The sequence below is a fragment of the Somniosus microcephalus genome, unplaced genomic scaffold (assembly GCF_052327205.1).
Source record: "Somniosus microcephalus isolate GS21.2 unplaced genomic scaffold, FLI_Smic_1.0 unresolved_chr1, whole genome shotgun sequence".
NCBI classification, from domain to species: Eukaryota; Metazoa; Chordata; class Chondrichthyes; order Squaliformes; family Somniosidae; genus Somniosus; species Somniosus microcephalus.
The window spans coordinates 106,517,782-106,538,342 of record NW_028225179.1 but is presented as its reverse complement, the minus strand read 5'-3'; positions in this window follow the sequence as shown (position 1 = coordinate 106,538,342).

Below are 20,561 nucleotides of genomic sequence, written 5' to 3'. Positions count from 1 at the left end.
AGTGGTCAATGTTGGTACGGCCTGGTATATGAGTGGGCATTGATTGTACAGCTTGGTATATGAGCATTACATGATGATGTGGCCTGGTATATGAGCGGTCAGTGATTGTATGGCCTGGTGTATGAGCGGTCAGTGATGGTACGGCCTGGTATAAGAGCGGTCAGTGATTGTACAGCCTGGTATATGAGCGGTCAGTGATGGTACAGCCTGGTATATGAGCGGTCAGTGATTGTACTGCCTGGTATATGAGTGGTCAGTGATGGTACGGCCTGGTTTATGAGCAGACAGTGATGGTACGGCCTGGTATATGAGCGGTCAGTGATGGTACGGCTTGGTTTATGAGCGGTCAGTAATGGTACGGCCTGGTATATGAGCGGTCAGTGATGGTACGGCCTGGTATATGAGCGGTCAGTGATGGTACGGCCTGGTATATGAGAGGTCAGTGATGGTACGGCCTGGTATATGAGCGGTCAGTGATGGTACGGCCTTGTATATGAGCGGTCAGTGATGGTACGGCTTGGTTTATGAGCGGTCAGTAATGGTACGGCCTGGTATATGAGCGGTCAGTGATGGTACGGCCTGGTATTTGAGCGGTCAGTGATGGTACGGCCCGGTATATGTGTGGTCAGTGATGATATGGCGTGGTATATGAGCGGTCAGTTACAGTGCGGCCTGGTTTATGAGCAGACAGTGATGGTATGGCCTGGTATATGTGCCGTCAGTGATGGTATGGCCTTGTGTATGAGCGGTCAGTGATGGCACGGCCTGGTATATGAGTGGCCAGTGATGGTACGGCCTTGTATATGAGCGGTCAGTGATGGTACAGCTTGGTTTATGAGCGGTGAGTAATGGAACGGCCTGCTATATGAGCGGTCAGTGATTGTATGGCCTGGTATATGAGCGATCAGTGATGGTGCAGACCGGTATATGAGCGGTCAGTGATTGTACGTCCGGGAATATGATTAGTCAGTTATGGTACAGCCTGGTGTATGAGTGGTCAGTGATGGTACAGCCTGGTATTTGAGCGGTCTGTGATGTTACGCCCTGGTATATGAGCGGTCATTGACGGTACGTCCTGGCATATGAGCGGTCAGTGATGGTACGCCCTGGTATATGAGTGGTCAGTGAAGGTACGCCCTGGTATATCACAGAAATCACAGAATCACAGAAACCCCACAGTGCAGATAGAGGCCATTTCGGCCCATCGAGCCTGCACCGACACATATCCCACCCGATCCCTGTAACCCCTACACCAACACATATCCCACCCTATCCCCGTAACCCCACGTATTTAATCCCCCTAACACTAAGGGTCAATTTATCATAGCCAATCAACCTAACCCGCACATCTTTGGACTGTGGGAGGAAACCGGAGCACCCGGAGGAAACCCACGCAAACACGGGGAGAACGTGCAAACTCCACACAGACAGTCACCCGAGGCCGGATTCGAACCCGGGTCCCTGGCGCTGTGAGGCAACAGTGCTAACCACTATGCCACCGTGCTGCCCCTCAAATGAAGTTTTCATATGAGCTGTCAGTGATTATACGGCCAGGTATATGAGATGTCAGTGATGGTACAGCCTGGTATATGAGTGGTCAATGTTGGTACGGCCTGGCATATGAGCAGGCAATGATTGTACAGCTTGGTATATGAGCGTTACATGATGATGTGGCCGGGTATATGAGCGGTCAGTGATTGTATGGCCTGGTGTATGAGCGGTCCGTGATGGTACGGCCTGGTATAAGAGCGGTCAGTGATGGTACAGCCTGGTATATGAGCGGTCAGTAATTGTACTGCCTGGTATATGAGTGGTCAGTGATGGTATGGCCTGGTTTATGAGCAGACAGTGAAGGTACAGCCTGGTATATGTGCCGTCAGTGATGGTATGGCCTTGTGTATGAGCGGTCAGTGATGGCACGGCCTGGTATATGAGCAGACAGTGATGGTACGGCCTGGTATATGTGCGGTCAGTAATGGTACGGCCTTGAATATGTGCGGTCAGTGATGGTACGGCTTGGTTTATGAGCGGTCAGTAATGGTATGGCCTGGTATATGAGCGGTCAGTGATGGTACGGCCCGGTATACGTGTGGTCAGTGATGATACGGCATGGTATATGAGCGGTCAGTTACAGTGCGGCCTGGTATATGAGCAGTCAGTGATGGTATGGCCTGGTGTATGAGCGGTCAGTGATGGTACGGCCTGGCATATGAGCGGTCAGTGATGGTACGGCCTGGCATATGAGTGGCCAGTGATGATACGGCCTGGTGTATGAGCAGTCAGTGACGGTACGGCCTGCTTTATGAGCGGTCAGTGATGGTCCAGCCTGGTATATATGCGGTCCGTGATGGTACGGCTTGGTACATGAGCAGTCAGTGATGCTACCTCCTGGTATATGAGCGGTCAATGATGGTACGGCCTGGTTTATGAGTGGTCAGTGACGGTACGGCCAGGTATATGAGCGGTTAGTGAGTGTATGGCCTGGTATACGAGCGGTCAGTGATGGTACAGCCTGGATTGTGAGCGGGCAGTGATGTTACGGCCCAGTAGATGAGCGGTCAGCGATGATACGGCCTGGTATATGAGCAATCAGTGATGGTGCAGATCGGTATATGAGCGGTCAGTGGTTGTACTGCCGGGAACATGAGTGGTCATTGATGGTACGGCCGGGAATATGAGTGGTCAGTGAGGTACACCTTGGTATATGAGCGGTCATTGATGGTACAGCGTGGTATATGAGCGGTCAGTTACAGTGCGGACTGGTATATGTGTGGTCAGTGATGGTATGGCCTGGTGTATGAGCGGTCAGTGATTGGAAGGCCTGGTGTATGAGCAGTCAGTGATTGTACGGCCTGGTATATGAGCGATCAGTGATTGTACAACCTGGTCTATGAGCGGTCAGTGATGATACGGCCTGGTCTATGAGCGGTCAGTGATGATACGGCCTGGTATATGTGTGGTCAGTGATGGTACGGTCTGGTAAATGAGCAGACAGTGATGGTAAGGCCTGTTATGTGAGTGGTCAGTTATGGTACGCCCTGGTATATGAGCATTCATGGATGGTACGGCCTGGTATATGAGATGTCAGTGATGGTACAGCCTGGTATATGAGTGGTCAATGTTGGTAAGGCCTGGCATATAAGCGGGCACTGTTTGTACAGCTTGGTATATGAGCGTTACATGATGATGTGGCCTGGTATATGAGCGGCCAGTGATTGTATGGCCTGGTGTATGAGCGGTCAGTGATGGTACGGCCTGGTATAAGAGCGGTCAGTGATTGTACAGCCTGGCATATGAGCGGTCAGTGATGGTTCAGCCTGGTATATGAGCGTTCAGTGATTGTACTGCCTGGTATATGAGTGGTCAATGATGTTACGGCCTGGTTTATGAGCAGACAGTGATGGTATGGCTTGGTATATGTGCCGTCAGTGATGGTATGGCCTTGTGTATGAGCGGTCAGTGATGGCACGGCCTGGTATATGAGCGGTCAGTGATGGTACGGCCTGGTATATGAGCGGTCAGTAATGGTACGGCTTGGTTTATGAGCGGCCAGTAATGGTACGGCCTGGTATATGAGCGGTCAGTGATGGTACGGCCTGGTATATGAGCGGTCAGTGATGGTACGGCCTTGTATATGAGCGGTCAGTGATGGTACGGCCTGGTATATGAGCGGTCAGTGATGGTACGGCTTGGTATATGAGCGGTCAGTGATGGTACGGCCTTGCATATGAGCGGTCAGTGATGGTACGGCTTGGTTTATGAGCGGTCAGTAATGGTACGGCCTGGTATATGAGCGGTCAGTGATGGTACGGCCTGGTATTTGAGCGGTCAGTCATGGTACGGCCTGGTATATGTGTGGTCAGTGATGATATGGCGTGGTATATGAGCGGTCAGTTACAGTGCGGCCTGGTTTATGAGCAGACAGTGATGGTATGGCCTGGTATATGTGAAGTCAGTGATGGTATGGCCTTGTGTATGAGCGGTCAGTGATGGCACGGCCTGGTATATGAGCGGTCAGTGATGGTACGGCCTGGTATATGAGCGGTCAGTGATGGTACGGCCTTGTATATGAGCGGTCAGTGATGGTACGGCTTGGTTTATGAGCGGTCAGTAATGGTACGGCCTGCTATATGAGCGGTCAGTGATGGTATGGCCTGGTATATGAGCGATCAGTGATGGTGCAGACCGGTATATGAGCGGTCAGTGATTGTACGTCCGGGAATATGAGTAGTCAGTTATGGTACAGCCTGATGTATGAGTGGTCAGTGATGGTACGGCCTGGTATTTGAGCGGTCTGTGATGTTACGCCCTGGTATATGAGCGGTCACTGACGGTACGTCCTGATATATGAGCGGTCAGTGATGGTACGCCGTGGTATATGAGTGGTCAGTGAAGGTACGCCCTGGTATATGAGCTGTCAGTGATTATACGGCCTGGTATATGAGATGTCAGTGATGGTACAGCCTGGTATATGAGTGGTCAATGTTGGTACGGCCTGGCATATGAGCGGGCATTGATTGTACAGCTTGGCATATGAGCATTACATGATGATGTGGCCGGGTATATGAGCGGTCAGTGATTGTATGGCCTGGTGTATGAGCGGTCCGTGATGGTATGGCCTGGTATAAAAGCGGTCAGTGATTGTACAGCCTGGTATATGAGCGGTCAGTGATGGTACAGCCTGGTATATGAGCGGTCAGTCATTGTACTGCCTGGTATATGAGTGGTCAGTGATGGTACGGCCTGGTTTATGAGCAGACAGTGATGGTATGGCCTGGTATATGTGCCGTCAGTGATGGTATGGCCTTGTGTATGAGCGGTCAGTGATGGCACGGCCTGGTATATGAGCGGTCAGTGATGGTATGGCCTGGTATATGAGCGGTCAGTGATGGTACGGCCTTGTATATGAGCGGTCAGTGATGGTACGGCCTGGATTGTGAGCGGGCAGTGACGGTGCGGCCCGGTAAATGAGCGGTCAGCGATGATACGGCTGGGAATATGAGTGGTCAGTGATGGCACGGCCTGGTATATGAGCAGACAGTGATGGTACGGCCTGGTATATGTGTGGTCAGTGATGGTACGGCCTTGAATACGAGCGGTCAGTGATGGTACGGCTTGGTTTATGAGCGGTCAGTAATGGTATGGCCTGGTATATGAGCGGTCAGTGATGGTACGGCCTGGTATATGAGCAGTCAGTGATGGTATGGCCTGGTGTATGAGCGGTCAGTGATGGTACGGCCTGGTATATGAGCGTTCAGTGATGGTACGGCCTGGCATATGAGTGGCCAGTGATGGTACGGCCTGGTGTATGAGCAATCAGTGACGGTACGGCCTGCTTTATGAGCGGTCAGTGATGGTCCAGCCTGGTATATATGCGGTCCGTGATGGTACGGCTTGGTACATGAGCAGTCAGTGATGCTACCTCCTGGTATATGAGCGGTCAGTGATGGTACGGCCTGGTTTATGAGTGGTCAGTGACGGTACGGCCAGGTATATGAGCGGTTAGTGAGTGTATGGCCTGGTATACGAGCGGTCAGTGATGGTACAGCCTGGATTGTGAGCGGGCAGTGATGTTACGGCCCAGTAAATGAGCGGTCAGCGATGATACGGCCTGGTATATGAGCAATCAGTGATGGTGCAGATCGGTATATGAGCGGTCAGTGATTGTACTGCCAGGAATATGAGTGGTCATTGATGGTACGGCCTGGTATATGAGCAGTCAGTGATGGTACGGCCTGGTATATGAGTGGTCAGTGATGGTATGCCCTGGTATATGAGCTGTCAGTGATGGTACGGCCTGGTGTATGTGCGGTCAGTGATGGTACGGCCTGGTATATGTGGGGTCAGTGATGGTACGGCCTGGTATATGAGCGGTCAATGATGGTATGGCCTGGTATATGAGTGGTCAGTGATGGTACAACCTGGTATATGAGCGGTCAGTGATGTTACAGCCTGGTATATGAGCGGTCAGTGATGTTACAGCCTGGTATATAAGCGGTCCGTGATGGTACGGCCTGGTACATGAGCGGTCAGTGATGCTACCTCCTGGTATATGAGCGGTCAGTGATGGTACGGCCTGGTTTATGAGTGGACAGTGATGGTATGGCCTGGAATATGAGCGGTCAGTGATCGTACGGCCTGGTATATGAGCGATTTGTGATTGTATGGCCTGGTATACGAGCGGTCAGTGATGGTACGGCCTGGATTGTGAGCGGGCAGTGAAGGTGCGGCCCGGTAAATGAGCGGTCAGCGATGATATGGCCTGGTATATGAGCAAACAGTGATGGTGCAGATCGGTATATGAGCGGTCAGTGATTGTACGGCCGGGAATATGAGTGGTCAGTGAGGTACACCCTGGTATATGAGCGGTCACTGATGGTACGGCGTGGTATATGAGCGGTCAGTTACAGTGCGGACTGGTATATGTGTGGTCAGTGATGGTATGGCCTGGTGTATGAGCGGTCAGTGATTGGAAGGCCTGGTGTATGAGCGGTCAGTGATGATACGGCCTGGCATATGTGTGGTCAGTGATGGTACGGCCTGGTATATGAGTGATCAGTGATTGTACAACCTGGTATATGAGCGGTCAGTGATGATACGGCCTGGTATATGTGTGGTCAGTGATGGTACGGCCTGGTATATGAGCAGTCAGTGATGGTACGGCCTGGTACATGAGCGGTCAGTGATGGTACGCCCTGGTGTATGAGCGGTCAGTGATGGTACGGCCTGGTACATGAGCGGTCAGTGATGGTACGGCCTGGTTTATGAGTGGTCAGTGATGGTATTGCCTGGAATATGAGCGGTCAGTGATCGTACGGCCTGGTATATGAGCTGTCTGTGATTGTACGGCCTGGTATATGACCGGTCAGTGATGATACGGCTTGGATTGTGAGCAGTCAGTGAAGGTACGGTCCTGTAAATGAGCGGTCAGCGATGATGCAGCCTGGTATATGAGCGATCAGTGATGGTGCAGACCGGTATATGAGCGGTCAGAGATTGTACGCCCGGCAATATGAGTAGTCAGTTATGATACGTCCTGCTGTATGAGTGGTCAGTGATGGTACGGCCTGGTATTTGAGCGGTCAGTGATGTTACGCCCTGGTATATGAGCGGTCATTGATGGTACGTCCTGGTATATGAGCGGTCAGTGATGGTACGCCCTGGTATATGAGTGGTCAGTGATGGTACGCCCTGGTATATGAGCTGTCAGTGATTATACGGCCTGATATATGAGATGTCAGTGAAGGTACAGTCTGGTATATGAGTGGTCAATGTTGGTACGGCCTGGTATATGAGTGGGCATTGATTGTACAGCTTGGTATATGAGCATTACATGATGATGTGGCCTGGTATATGAGCGGTCAGTGATTGTATGGCCTGGTGTATGAGCGGTCAGTGATGGTACGGCCTGGTATAAGAGCGGTCAGTGATTGTACAGCCTGGTATATGAGCGGTCAGTGATGGTACAGCCTGGTATATGAGCGGTCAGTGATTGTACTGCCTGGTATATGAGTGGTCAGTGATGGTACGGCCTGGTTTATGAGCAGACAGTGATGGTACGGCCTGGTATATGAGCGGTCAGTGATGGTACGGCTTGGTTTATGAGCGGTCAGTAATGGTACGGCCTGGTATATGAGCGGTCAGTGATGGTACGGCCTGGTATATGAGCGGTCAGTGATGGTACGGCCTGGTATATGAGAGGTCAGTGATGGTACGGCCTGGTATATGAGCGGTCAGTGATGGTACGGCCTTGTATATGAGCGGTCAGTGATGGTACGGCTTGGTTTATGAGCGGTCAGTAATGGTACGGCCTGGTATATGAGCGGTCAGTGATGGTACGGCCTGGTATTTGAGCGGTCAGTGATGGTACGGCCCGGTATATGTGTGGTCAGTGATGATATGGCGTGGTATATGAGCGGTCAGTTACAGTGCGGCCTGGTTTATGAGCAGACAGTGATGGTATGGCCTGGTATATGTGCCGTCAGTGATGGTATGGCCTTGTGTATGAGCGGTCAGTGATGGCACGGCCTGGTATATGAGTGGCCAGTGATGGTACGGCCTTGTATATGAGCGGTCAGTGATGGTACAGCTTGGTTTATGAGCGGTGAGTAATGGAACGGCCTGCTATATGAGCGGTCAGTGATTGTATGGCCTGGTATATGAGCGATCAGTGATGGTGCAGACCGGTATATGAGCGGTCAGTGATTGTACGTCCGGGAATATGATTAGTCAGTTATGGTACAGCCTGGTGTATGAGTGGTCAGTGATGGTACAGCCTGGTATTTGAGCGGTCTGTGATGTTACGCCCTGGTATATGAGCGGTCATTGACGGTACGTCCTGGCATATGAGCGGTCAGTGATGGTACGCCCTGGTATATGAGTGGTCAGTGAAGGTACGCCCTGGTATATGAGCTGTCAGTGATTATACGGCCAGGTATATGAGATGTCAGTGATGGTACAGCCTGGTATATGAGTGGTCAATGTTGGTACGGCCTGGCATATGAGCAGGCAATGATTGTACAGCTTGGTATATGAGCGTTACATGATGATGTGGCCGGGTATATGAGCGGTCAGTGATTGTATGGCCTGGTGTATGAGCGGTCCGTGATGGTACGGCCTGGTATAAGAGTGGTCAGTGATGGTACAGCCTGGTATATGAGCGGTCAGTAATTGTACTGCCTGGTATATGAGTGGTCAGTGATGGTATGGCCTGGTTTATGAGCAGACAGTGAAGGTACAGCCTGGTATATGTGCCGTCAGTGATGGTATGGCCTTGTGTATGAGCGGTCAGTGATGGCACGGCCTGGTATATGAGCAGACAGTGATGGTACGGCCTGGTATATGTGCGGTCAGTAATGGTACGGCCTTGAATATGTGCGGTCAGTGATGGTACGGCTTGGTTTATGAGCGGTCAGTAATGGTATGGCCTGGTATATGAGCGGTCAGTGATGGTACGGCCCGGTATACGTGTGGTCAGTGATGATACGGCATGGTATATGAGCGGTCAGTTACAGTGCGGCCTGGTATATGAGCAGTCAGTGATGGTATGGCCTGGTGTATGAGCGGTCAGTGATGGTACGGCCTGGCATATGAGCGGTCAGTGATGGTACGGCCTGGCATATGAGTGGCCAGTGATGATACGGCCTGGTGTATGAGCAGTCAGTGACGGTACGGCCTGCTTTATGAGCGGTCAGTGATGGTCCAGCCTGGTATATATGCGGTCCGTGATGGTACGGCTTGGTACATGAGCAGTCAGTGATGCTACCTCCTGGTATATGAGCGGTCAATGATGGTACGGCCTGGTTTATGAGTGGTCAGTGACGGTACGGCCAGGTATATGAGCGGTTAGTGAGTGTATGGCCTGGTATACGAGCGGTCAGTGATGGTACAGCCTGGATTGTGAGCGGGCAGTGATGTTACGGCCCAGTAGATGAGCGGTCAGCGATGATACGGCCTGGTATATGAGCAATCAGTGATGGTGCAGATCGGTATATGAGCGGTCAGTGGTTGTACTGCCGGGAACATGAGTGGTCATTGATGGTACGGCCGGGAATATGAGTGGTCAGTGAGGTACACCTTGGTATATGAGCGGTCATTGATGGTACAGCGTGGTATATGAGCGGTCAGTTACAGTGCGGACTGGTATATGTGTGGTCAGTGATGGTATGGCCTGGTGTATGAGCGGTCAGTGATTGGAAGGCCTGGTGTATGAGCAGTCAGTGATTGTACGGCCTGGTATATGAGCGATCAGTGATTGTACAACCTGGTCTATGAGCGGTCAGTGATGATACGGCCTGGTCTATGAGCGGTCAGTGATGATACGGCCTGGTATATGTGTGGTCAGTGATGGTACGGTCTGGTAAATGAGCAGACAGTGATGGTAAGGCCTGTTATGTGAGTGGTCAGTTATGGTACGCCCTGGTATATGAGCATTCATGGATGGTACGGCCTGGTATATGAGCGGTCAGTGATGGTACGGCCTGGTACATGAGCGGTCAGTGATGGTACGGCCTGGTTTATGAGTGGTCAGTGATGGTATTGCCTGGAATATGAGCGGTCAGTGATCGTACGGCCTGGTATATGAGCGGTCTGTGATTGTACGGCCTGGTATATGACCGGTCAGTGATGATACGGCTTGGATTGTGAGCAGTCAGTGAAGGTACGGTCCTGTAAATGAGCGGTCAGCGATGATACAGCCTGGTATATGAGCGATCAGTGATGGTGCAGACCGGTATATGAGCGGTCAGAGATTGTACGTCCGGCAATATGAGTAGTCAGTTATGATACGGCCTGGTGTATGAGTGATCAGTGATGGTACGGCCTGGTATTTGAGCGGTCAGTGATGTTATGCCCTGGTATATGAGCGGTCATTGATGGTGCGTCCTGGTATATGAGCGGTCAGTGACGGTACGCCCTGGTATATGAGTGGTCAGTGATGGTACGCCCTGGTATATGAGCTGTCAGTGATTATACGGCCTGATATATGAGATGTCAGTGAAGTTACAGCCTGGTATATGAGTGGTCAATGTTGGTACGGCCTGGTATATGAGCGGGCATTGATTGTACAGCTTGGTATATGAGCATTACATGATGATGTGGCCTGGTATACGAGCGGTCAGTGATTGTATGGCCTGGTGTATGAGCGGTCAGTGATGGTACGGCCTGGTATAAGAGCGGTCAGTGATTGTACAGCCTGGTATATGAGCGGTCAGTGATGGTACAGCCTGGTATATGAGCGGTCAGTGATTGTACTGCCTGGTATATGAGTGGTCAGTGATGGTACGGCCTGGTTTGTGAGCAGACAGTGCTGGTACGGCCTGGTATATGAGCGGTCAGTGATGGTACGGCTTGGTTTATGAGCGGTCAGTAATGGTACGGCCTGGTATATGAGCGGTCAGTGATGGTACGGCCTGGTATATGAGCGGTCAGTGATGGTACGGCCTTGTATATGAGCGGTCAGTGATGGTACGGCCTGGTATATGAGCGGTCAGTGATGGTACGGCCTGGTATATGAGCGGTCAGTGATGGTACGGCCTTGTATATGAGCGGTCAGTGATGGTACGGCTTGGTTTATGAGCGGTCAGTAATGGTACGGCCTGGTATATGAGCGGTCAGTGATGGTACGGCCTGGTATTTGAGCGGTCAGTGATGGTACGGCCCGGTATATGTGTGGTCAGTGATGATATGGCGTGGTATATGAGCGGTCAGTTACAGTGCGGCCTGGTTTATGAGAAGACAGTGATGGTATGGCCTGGTATATGTGCCGTCAGTGATGGTATGGCCTTGTGTATGAGCGGTCAGTGATGGCACGGCCTGGTATATGAGCGGTCAGTGATGGTACGGCCTTGTATATGAGCGGTCAGTGATGGTACGGCTTGGTTTATGAGCGGTCAGTAATGGTACGGCCTGCTATATGAACGGTCAGTGATGGTGTGGCCTGGTATATGAGCGATCAGTGATGGTGCAGACCGGTATATGAGCGGTCAATGATTGTACGTCCGGGAATATGAGTAGTCAGTTATGGTACAGCCTGGTGTATGAGTGGTTAGTGATGGTACGGCCTGGTATTTGAGCGGTCTGTGATGTTACGCCCTGGTATATGAGCGGTCATTGACGGTACGTCCTGGTATATGAGCGGTCAGTGATGGTACGCCCTGGTATATGAGTGGTCAGTGAAGGTACGCCCTGGTATGTGAGCTGTCAGTGATTATACGGCCTGGTATATGAGATGTCAGTGATGGTCCAGCCTGGTATATGAGTGGCCAATGTTGGTACGGCCTGGCATATGAGCGGGCATTGATTGTACAGCTTGGTATATGAGCATTACATGATGATGTGGCCTGGTATATGAGCGGTCAGTGATTGTATGGCCTGGTGTATGAGCGGTCAGTGATGGTACGGCCTGGTATAAGAGCGGTCAGTGATTGTACAGCCTGGTATATGAGCGGTCAGTGATGGTACAGCCTGGTATATGAGCGGTCAGTGATTGTACTGCCTGGTATATGAGTGGTCAGTGATGGCACGGCCTGGTTTATGAGCAGACAGTGAAGGTACGGCCTGGTATATGTGCCGTCAGTGATGGTATGGCCTTGTGTATGAGCGGTCAGTGATGGCACGGCCTGGTATATGAGCAGACAGTGATGGTACGGCCTGGTATATGTGCAGTCAGTAATGGTACGGCCTTGAATATGTGCGGTCAGTGATGGTACGGCTTGGTTTATGAGCGGTCAGTAATGGTATGGCCTGGTATATGAGCGGTCAGTGATGGTACGGCCCGGTATATGTGTGGTCAGTCATGATATGGCGTGGTATATGAGCGGTCAGTTACAGTGCGGCCTGGTATATGAGCAGTCAGTGATGGTATGGCCTGGTGTATGAGCGGTCAGTGATGGTACGGCCTGGTATATGAGCGGTCAGTGATGGTATGGCCTGGCATATGAGTGGCCAGTGATGGTACGGCCTGGTGTATGAGCAGTCAGTGACGGTACGGCCTGCTTTATGAGCGGTCAGTGATGGTCCAGCCTGGTATATATGCGGTCCGTGATGGTACGGCTTGGTATATGAGCAGTCAGTGATGCTACCTCCTGGTAGATGAGCGGTCAGTGATGGTACGGCCTGGTTTATGAGTGGTCAGTGACGGTACGGCCAGGTATATGAGCGGTTAGTGATGGTACAGCCTGGATTGTGAGCGGGCAGTGAAGTTACGGCCCAGTAAATGAGCGGTCAGCGATGATACGGCCTGGTATATGAGCAATCAGTGATGGTGCAGATCGGTATATGAGCGGTCAGTGATTGTACTGCCGGGAATATGAGTGGTCATTGATGGTACGGCCTGGTATATGTGGGGTCAGTGATGGTACGGCCTGGTATATGAGCGGTCAATGATGGTATGGCCTGGTATATGAGTGGTCAGTGATGGTACAACCTGGTATATGAGCGGTCAGTGATGTTACAGCCTGGTATATGAGCGGTCAGTGATGTTACAGCCTGGTATATGAGCGGTCAGTGATGGTCCAGCCTGGTATATAAGCGGTCCGTGATGGTACGGCCTGGTACATGAGCGGTCAGTGATGCTACCTCCTGGTATATGAGCGGTCAGTGATGGTATGGCCTGGAATATGAGCGGTCAGTGATCGTACGGCCTGGTATATGAGCGATTTGTGATTGTATGGCCTGGTATACGAGCGGTCAGTGATGGTACGGCCTGGATTGTGAGCGGGCAGTGAAGGTGCGGCCCGGTAAATGAGCGGTCAGCGATGATATGGCCTGGTATATGAGCAATCAGTGATGGTGCAGATCGGTATATGAGCGGTCAGTGATTCTACGGCCGTGAATATGAGTGGTCAGTGAGGTACACCCTGGTATATGAGCAGTCATTGATGGTACGGCGTGGTATATGAGCGGTCAGTTACAGTGCGGACTGGTATATGAGTGGTCAGTGATGGTATGGCCTGGTGTATGAGCGGTCAGTGATTGGAAGGCCTGGTTTATGAGCAGTCAGTGATGGTATGGCCTGGTATATGAGCGGTCAGTGATGATACGGCCTGGTATATGAGCGGTCAGTGATGATACGGCCTGGTATATGTGTGGTCAGTGATGGTACGGCCTGGTATATGAGCAGTCAGTGATGGTACGGCCTGTTAGATGAGCGGTCAGTTATGGTACGCCCTGGTATATGAGCATTCATGGATGGTACGGCCTGGTATATGAGCGGTCAGTGATGGTACGCCCTGGTGTATGAGCGGTCAGTGATGGTACGGCCTGGTACATGAGCGGTCAGTGATGGTACGGCCTGGTTTATGAGTGGTCAGTGATGGTATTGCCTGGAATATGAGCGGTCAGTGATCGTACGGCCTGGTATATGAGCGGTCTGTGATTGTACGGCCTGGTATATGACCGGTCAGTGATGATACGGCTTGGATTGTGAGCAGTCAGTGAAGGTACGGTCCTGTAAATGAGCGGTCAGCGATGATACAGCCTGGTTTATGAGCGATCAGTGATGGTGCAGACCGGTATATGAGCGGTCAGAGATTGTACGTCCGGCAATATGAGTAGTCAGTTATGATACGGCCTGGTGTATGAGCGGTCAGTGATGGTACGGCCTGGTATTTGAGCAGTCAGTGATGTTACGCCCTGGTATATGAGCAGTCATTGATGGTACGTCCTGGTATATGAGCGGTCAGTGATTATACGGCCTGATATATGAGATGTCAATGAAGGTACAGCCTGGTATATGAGTGGTCAATGTTGGTACGGCCTGGTATATGAGCGGGCATTGATTGTACAGCTTGGTATATGAGCATTACATGATGATGTGGCCTGCTTTATGAGCGGTCAGTGATTGTATGGCCTGGTGTATGAGCGGTCAGTGATGGTACGGCCTGGTATAAGAGCGGTCAGTGATTGTACAGCCTGGTATATGAGTGGTCATTGATGGTACGGCCTGGTTTATGAGCAGACAGTGATGGTACGACCTGGTATATGAGCGGTCAGTGATGGTACGGCTTGGTTTATGAGCGGTCAGTAATGGTACGGCCTGGTATATGAGCGGTCAGTGATGGTACGGCCTGGTATATGAGCGGTCAGTGATGGTACGGCCTTGTATATGAGCGGTCAGTGATGGTACGGCCTGGTATATGAGCGGTCAGTGATGTAACGGCCTGGTATATGAGCGGTCAGTGATGGTACGGTCTTGTATATGAGCGGTCAGTGATGGTACGGCTTGGTTTATGAGCGGTCAGTAATGGTACGGCCTGGTATATGAGCGGTCAGTGATGATATGGCGTGGTATATGAGCGGTCAGTGATGGTACGGCCTGGTATATGAGCGGTCAGTGATGGTACGGTCTTGTATATGAGCGGTCAGTGATGGTACGGCTTGGTTTATGAGCGGTCAGTAATGGTACGGCCTGGTATATGAGCGGTCAGTGATGATATGGCGTGGTATATGAGTGGTCAGTTACAGTGCGGCCTGGTATATGAGCTGTCAGTGATGGCATGGCCTGGTGTATGAGCGGTCAGTGATGGTACGGCCTGGTATATGAGCGGTCAGTGATGGTACGGCCTGGCATATGAGTGGCCAGTGATGGTACGGCCTGGTGTATGAGCGGTCAGTGACGGTACGGCCTGCTTTATGAGCGGTCAGTGATGTTCCAGCCTGGTATATAAGCGGTCCGTGATGGTACGGCTTGGTACATGTGTGGTCAGTGATGCTACCTCCTGGTATTTGAGCGGTCAGTGCTGGTACGGCCTGGTTTATGAGTGGTCAGTGATGGTACGGCCTGGTATATGAGCGGTTAGTGATTGTATGGCCTGGTATACGAGCGGTCAGTGATGGTACGGCCTGGATTGTGAGCGGGCAGTGATGGTAAGGCCCGGTAAATGAGCGGTCAGCGACGATACGGCCTGGTATATGAGCAATCAGTGATGGTGCAGATCGGTATATAAGCGGTCAGTGATTGTACGGCCGGGAATATGAGTGGTCATTGATGGTACGGCCTGGTATATGAGCGGTCAGTGAGGTGCGCCCTGGTAAATGAGCGGCCATTGTTGGTACGCCCTGGTATATGAGCAGTCAGTGATGGTAAGCCCTGGTATATGAGCGGTCAGTGATGCTACGGCCTGGTATATGAGTGGTCAGTGATGGTATGCCCTGGTATATGAGCTGTCAGTGATGGTACGGCCTGGTGTATGCGCGGTCAGTGATGGTACGGCCTGGTATATGAGCGGTCAATGATGGTATGGCCCGGTAAATGAGCGGTCAGCGATGATACGGCTGGGAATATGAGTGGTCAGTGAGGTACACCCTGGTATATGAGCAGTCATTGAAGGTACGGCGTGGTATATGAGCGGTCAGTTATTTGCGTGGTCAGTGATGGTATGGCATGGTGTATGAGCAGTCAGTGATGGTACGGCCTGGTATACGAGCGATCAGTGATTGTACGACCTGGTATATGAGTGGTCACTGATGATACGGCCTGGTATATGTGTGGTCAGTGATGGTACGGCCTGGTATATGAGCAGTCAGTGATGGTACGGCCTGGTCTGTGAGCGGTCAGTGATTGTACGGCCTGGTATATCAGCGGTCAGTGATGGTACGGCCTGGTATATGTGTGATCAGTGATGGTACGGCCTGGTATATGAGCAGTCAGTGATGGTACGGCCAGTTATATGAGCGGTCAGTTATGGTACGCCCTGGTATATGAACATTCATGGATGGTACGGCCTGGTATATGAGCGGTCAGTGATGGTACAGCCTGGTATATGAGCGGTCTGTGATTGTACAGCCTGGTATATGAGCGGTCTGTGATGATGCGGCTTGGATTGAGAGCAGTCAGTGATGGTACGGTCCTGTAAATGAGCGGTCAGCGATGATACAGCCTGGTTTATGAGCGATCAGTGATGGTGCAGACCGGTATATGAGAGGTCAGCGATTGTACATCCGGGAATATGAGTAGTCAGTTATGGTACGGCCTGGTGTATGAGCGGTCATTGATGGTACGTCCTGGTATATGAGCGGTCAGTGATGGTACGCCCTGGTATATGAGCTGTCAGTGATTATACGGCCTGGTATATGAGATGTAAGTGATGGTACCGCCTGGTATATGAGTGGTCAATGTTCGTACGGCCTGGTATATGAGCGGGCACTGATTGTACAGCTTGGTATATGAGCGTTACATGATGATGTGGCCTGGTATATGAGCGGTCAGTGATTGTATGGCCTGGTGTATGAGCGGTCAGTTGTGGTACGGCCTGGTATAAGAGCGGTCAGTGATTGTACAGCCTGGTATATGAGCGGTCAGTGATGGTGCAGCCTGGTATATGAGCGGTCAGTGATTGTACTGCCTGGTATATGAGTGGTCAGTGATGGTACGGCCTGGTTTATGAGCAGACAGTGATGGTATGGCCTGGTATATGTGCCGTCAGTGATGGTATGGCCTTGTGTATGAGCGGTCAGTGATGGCACGGCCTGGTATATGAGCGGTCAGTGATGGTACGGCCTGGTATATGTGCGGTCAGTGATGGTACGGCCTTGTACATGAGCGGTCAGTGATGGTACGGCCTGGATTGTGAGCGGGCAGTGACGGTGCGGCCCGGTAAATGAGCGGTCAGCGATGATACGGCTGGGAATATGAGTGGTCAGTGAGGTACACCCTGGTATATGAGCGGTCATTGAAGGTACGGCGTGGTATATGAGCGGTCAGTTAGAGTGCGGACTAGTATTTGAGTGGTCAGTGAAGGTATGGCCTGGTGTGTGAGCGGTCAGTGATTGTACAGCCTGGTGTATCAGCAGTCAGTGATGGTACGGCCTGGTATATGAGCGATCAGTGATTGTACGACCTGGTATATGAGTGGTCAGTGATGATACGGCCTGATATATGTGTGGTCAGTGATGGTACGGCCTGGTATATGAGCAGTCAGTGATGGTACGGCCTGGTCTGTGAGTGGTCAGTGATTGTACGGCCTGGTATATCAGCAGTCAGTGATGGTACGGCCTGGTATATGTGTGGTCAGTGATGGTACGGCCTGGTATATGAGCAGTCAGTGATGGTACAGCCTGTTATATGAGCGATCAGTTAAGGTACGCCCTGGTATATGAGCATTCATGGATGGTACGGACTGGTACATGAGCGGTCAGTGATGGTATGCCCTGGTGTATGAGCGGTCAGTGATGGTATGGCCGGGTACCTGAGCGGTCAGTGATGGTACGGCCTGGTTTATGAGTGGTCAGTGATGGTATTGCCTGGAATATGAGCGGTCAGTGATCGTACAGCCTGGTAAATGAGCGGTCTGTGATTGTACAGCCTGGTATATGACCGGTCAGTGATGATACGGCTTGGATTGAGAGCAGTCAGTGATGGTACGGTCCTGTAAATGAGTGGTCAGCGATGATACAGCCCGGTATATGAGCGATCAGTGATGGTGCAGACCGGTATATGAGCGGTCAGTGATTGTACATCCGGGAATATGAGTCGTCAGTTATGGTACGGCCTGGTGTATGAGCGGTCATTGATGGTTCGTCCTGGTATATGAGCGGTCAGTGATGTTACGCCCTGGTATATGAGTGGTCAGTGATGGTACGCCCTGGTATATGAGCTGTCAGTGATTATACGGCCTGGTATATGAGATGTCAGTGATGGTACAGCCTGGTATATGAGTGGTCAATGTTGGTACGGCCTGGTATATAAGCGGGCACTGATTGTACAGCTTGGTATATGAGCGTTACATGATGATGTGGCCTGGCATATGAGCGGTCAGTGATTGTATGGCCTGGTTTATGAGCGATCAGTGATGGTACGGCCTGGTATAAGAGCGGTCAGTGATTGTACAGCCTGGTATATGAGCGGTCAGTGATGGTACAGCCTGGTATATGAGCGGTCAGTGATTGTACTGTCAGGTATATGAGTGGTCAGTGATGGTGCGGCATGGTTTATGAGCAGACAGTGATGGTATGGCCTGGTATATGAGCGATCAGTGATGGTATATGAGCGTTACATGATGATGTGGCCTGGTGTATGAGCGGCCAGTGATTGTATGGCCTGGTGTATGAGCGGTCAGTGATGGTACGGCCTGGTATAAGAGCGGTCAGTGATTGTACAGCCTGGCATATGAGCGGTCAGTGATGGTACAGCCTGGTATATGAGCGGTCAGTGATGGTACGGCCTTGTATATGAGCGGTCAGTGATGGTACGGCTTGGTTTATGAGCGGTCAGTAATGGTACGGCCTGGTATATGAGCGGTCAGTGATGGTACGGCCTGGTATATGAGCGGTCAGTGATGGTACGGCCTTGTATATGAGCGGTCAGTGATGGTACGGCCTGGTATATGAGCGGTCAGTGATGGTACGGCCTGGTATATGAGCGGTCAGTGATGGTACGGCCTTGCATATGAGCGGTCAGTGATGGTACGGCTTGGTTTATGAGTGGTCAGTAATGGTACGGCCTGGTATATGAGCGGTCAGTGATGGTACGGCCTGGTATTTGAGCGGTCAGTGATGGTACGGCCCGGTATATGTGTGGTCAGTGATGATATGGCGTGGTATATGAGTGGTCAGTTACAGTGCGTCCTGGTTTATGAGCAGACAGTGATGGTATGGCCTGGTATATGTGAAGTCAGTGATGGTATGGCCTTGTGTATGAGCGGTCAGTGATGGCACGGCCTGGTATATGAGCGGTCAGTGATGGTACGGCCTGGTATATGAGCGGTCAGTGATGGTACGGCCTTGTATATGAGCGGTCAGTGATGGTACGGCTTGGTTTATGAGCGGTCAGTAATGGTACGGCCTGCTATATGAGCGGTCAGTGATGGTATGGCCTGGTATATGAGCGATCAGTGATGGCGCAGACCGGTATATGAGCGGTCAGTGATTGTACGTCCGGGAATATGAGTAGTCAGTTATGGTACAGCCTGATGTATGAGTGGTCAGTGATGGTACGGCCTGGTATTTGAGCGGTCTGTGATGTTACGCCCTGGTATATGAGCGGTCATTGACGGTACGTCCTGGTATATGAGCGGTCAGTGATGGTACGCCCTGGTATATGAGTGGTCAGTGAAGGTACGCCCTGGTATATGAGCTGTCAGTGATTATACGGCCCGGTATATGAGATGTCAGTGATGGTACAGCCTGGTATATGAGTGGTCAATGTTGGTACGGCCTGGCATATGAGCGGGCATTGATTGTACAGCTTGGCATATGAGCGTTACATGATGATGTGGCCGGGTATATGAGCGGTCAGTGATTGTATAGCCTGGTGTATGAGCGGTCAGTGATGGTACAGCCTGGTATATGAGCGGTCAGTGATTGTACTGCCTGGTATATGAGTGGTCAGTGATGGTACGGCCTGGTTTATGAGCAGACAGTGATGGTATGGCCTGGTATATGTGCCGTCAGTGATGGTATGGCCTTGTGTATGAGCGGTCAGTGATTGTACAGCCTGGTATATGAGCGGTCAGTGATGGTACAGCCTGGTATATGAGCGGTCAGTGATTGTACTGCCTGGTATATGAGTGGTCAGTGATGGTACGGCCTGGTTTATGAGCAGACACTGATGGTATGGCCTGGTATATGTGCCGTCAGTGATGGTACGGCCTTGTGTATGAGCGGTCAGTGATGGCACGGCCTGGTATATGAGCGGTCAGTGATGGTATGGCCTGGTATATGAGCGGTCAGTGATGGTACGGCCTTGTATATGAGCGGTCAGTGATGGTACGGCCTGGATTGTGAGCGGGCAGTGACGGTGCGGCCCGGTAAATGAGCGGTCAGCGATGATACGGCTGGGAATATGAGTGGTCAGTGATGGCACGGCCTGGTATATGAGCAGACAGTGATGGTACGGCCTGGTATATGTGCGGTCAGTGATGGTACGGCCTTGAATATGAGCGGTCAGTGATGGTACGGCTTGGTTTATGAGCGGTCAGTAATGGTATGGCTTGGTATATGTGCGGTCAGTGATGGTACGGCCTGGTATATGAGCAATCAGTGATGGTATGGCCTGCTGTATGAGCGGTCAGTGATGGTACGGCCTGGTATATGAGCGTTCAGTGATGGTACGGCCTGGCATA